The 2,500-nt window shown below is 41.0% G+C and overlaps 1 protein-coding gene and 1 long non-coding RNA gene across 6 annotated transcripts in view; both read right to left on the reverse strand.

Annotated features, from left to right (window-relative positions):
- Window positions 1-2,493, reverse strand: part of LOC135104723 (uncharacterized) — a 3,517-nt gene extending 1,024 nt beyond the window's left edge. The window contains exons 1-2 of the long non-coding RNA XR_010270521.1: window positions 1,487-2,493; window positions 1-533 (exon numbers count right to left, since the gene is read on the reverse strand). The exon at window positions 1-533 is cut by the window's left edge and continues 1,024 nt beyond it. This is a non-coding gene — a long non-coding RNA (uncharacterized LOC135104723). The remainder of the gene's footprint in view (window positions 534-1,486) is intronic.
- The window catches only part of LOC135104718 (adenosylhomocysteinase-like 1), a 146,338-nt gene that overhangs the window by 44,483 nt on the left and 99,355 nt on the right, over window positions 1-2,500 (reverse strand). The window contains exon 1 of one of the 5 annotated variants that reach the window (XM_064012242.1): window positions 822-956. The exons of the other annotated variants lie outside the window; for them this stretch is intronic. The gene's annotated coding sequence lies outside the window, so the exon portion shown is untranslated. Of the gene's footprint in view, window positions 1-821; window positions 957-2,500 lie in introns of those variants that run through there. 5 annotated transcript variants of the gene reach the window in all.

Genomic DNA, 2,500 nt, shown 5'->3' on the forward strand with positions numbered 1-2,500 from the left:
AAAAGTTGAGAGAGGAACGAAAATAATATAAGTTGTTCATTCATCTCAGATTCTCAAATACACAATTTTTTTTTTTATATTTCCTTTCACAAATACATTTTCATTCTGTGTATGCGTTCACTCATCTTAGACTCACTAACGTTCCTTCACCCTCCTTACAAGTATGCTCACGCTCTGTCTCTATGAAACAACAGTTACTAAGAGTTTACATTCATCTCAAACTCAGTAATATTTTCGAATCCTACTTTCACAAATTAATAAAGGAAAACAGCATTTTTTTTAAATTTTGTTTCTTCCCTTAACCTTCTCGTCCATGACTGAAAGAATATGTTTGTGTTCTGTACGTTTTCTTGCTCTCTGCATTCACACACGATCACGTAACAAAAGTAAATCACATGATGCTTCTCTCTCTCTCTCTCTCTCTCTCTCTCTCTCTCTCTCTCTCTCTCTCTCTCTCTGTACACAAACACATTTCATTATCTCTTTTCCTTCCTTTCTTTCATATATGTCCTAATCATCAACTCTCTCTCTCTCTCTCTCTCTCTCTCTCTCTCTCTCTCTCTCTCTCTCTCTCTCTCTCTCTCTCTCTCTCTCTCTCTCTCTCTCTCTCTCTCTCTCTCTCTCTCTCTCTCTATCAAAAACAGTCACTGAAATTCCTCCACGATTTTCCACATTCCATAAATTCTTGTGCAATATTTATATCTCTCTTTTTTTTTTTGTATTTTCTTTATTTTCTTTTTTATTAATTTATGTATTTTTTCTTTATTTATTTTACGTAATATATCACACTCTCCCCTATTTTTGTTTACTTGCTTACTTACTTGTTCGTGAATGGAAGATGGAGGGAGAGTTACAGTGAGTGAGTGAGTGAGTGAGTGAGTGAGTGAGTGAGTGAGTTAGTGAGTGAGAGAGAGGATGTTAGTCTGTCTGTGTCTGTATCACAACGGAACAAGACTGAGATACTGCTCTCTCTCTCTCTCTCTCTCTCTCTCTCTCTCTCTCTCTCTCTCTCTCTCTCTCTCTCTCTCTCTCTCTCAATGTTATTTCTTATCTGAAGACTCTCAAAGAATTATCATCTCCTTTTGCGTACGTGAGTGTGTGTGTGTGTGTGTGTGTGTGTGTGTGTGTGTGTGTGTGTGTGTGTGTGTGTGTGTGTGTGTGTGTGTGTGTGTGTGTGTTTTAAAATATCCATGCGTTTACTCAATTCCCTTTCCATGTTTATGCGAACGTCTCTCTCTCTCTCTCTCTCTCTCTCTCTCTCTCTCATCACGCCCACATGTCTATCACTGTCTCTTTCTCTCTTTTTCTCTCTCTCTGTCGCAATCACATGCTGGCACGACTACTGAAATGAAAGATTGAGAGATAGATAGATAGATAGATAGATAGAGATAGATAGATAGATAGATAGATATAGATAGATAGATAGAGAGAGAGAGAGAGAGAGAGAGAGAGAGAGAGAGAGAGAGAGAGAGAGAGAGAGACCTACCACTCTATCTCTATTATGCACTAAAATCAAGGCTCTCGACTCTCTCTCTCTCTCTCTCTCTCTCTCTCTCTCTCTCTCTCTCTCTCTCTCTCTCTCTCTCTCCCAGGGCCAGATAACAGGTGATAAGAGCACTTGGCTGAACCTTGTTAGATAAAGTATCAGGTAAGGAAGACGAGATGGGAGGGAGAGAGAGAGAGAGAGAGAGAGAGAGAGAGAGAGAGAGAGAGAGAGAGAGAGAGAGAGAGAGAGAGAGAGAGAGAGAGACAGAGAGAGAGAGAGAGAGAGAGAGAGAAGGGGGATAAAAGGGAGAATGGAGAGAGAGAGAAAGAAGAGAAGGCGAGGGAGAAATGAGAGAGGAAATGGAAGGAGGAATAAGGAAGAAGAGGAGATGGGAGATGGTGGGAGAGGGAAGGGAGGAGAGGATGAGAGAGAAGGGAAAAAAATAGAGGAAAGCAGAGAAAGAACGGAGAAAGAATGAGAGATATGGAGAGATGTGTCTGTAATGAAGCGAGGAAACAGAGGAGGAACGATAAGAAAGAAGAGAGGAGAGAAGGGGAAGGGAAGAGGGGACAGGAGAGGGGAGACAATAATAACTTTTGTAGCCACCAGTTATTGTTGCTTCCAACGTCTGCTGATTTTATTGCTAATTAAATGATGGGGAGAGGAGGGGAAGGGGAGGGAAGGGGAAGGATGGTGGTGAGGAGAAAGGAAGAAGACAAAGGGAAGAGGAGGAGGTGCAGATTAAGGAGGAGGAGAAGGAGGATGTGAAAAGTAGGATGAGCCTTAGAGAGAGAGAGAGAGAGAGAGAGAGAGAGAGAGAGAGAGAGAGAGAGAGAGAGAGAGAGAGAGAGAGAGAAAAATAAAGTTATTCTGCAAAAGCGTACGAGAAAATGAAGAAAAAATATTTCATCTGAGGCACTACATAGATAGACAGACACACAGACAGACGGACAGACAGACAGATAAAAAAAAAAACATCAGAATGTCGAAATATGTCTTTTTGTTCCATTTTTT

This window comes from Scylla paramamosain, chromosome 11, assembly GCF_035594125.1.
Source record: "Scylla paramamosain isolate STU-SP2022 chromosome 11, ASM3559412v1, whole genome shotgun sequence".
NCBI lineage: Eukaryota > Metazoa > Arthropoda > Malacostraca > Decapoda > Portunidae > Scylla > Scylla paramamosain.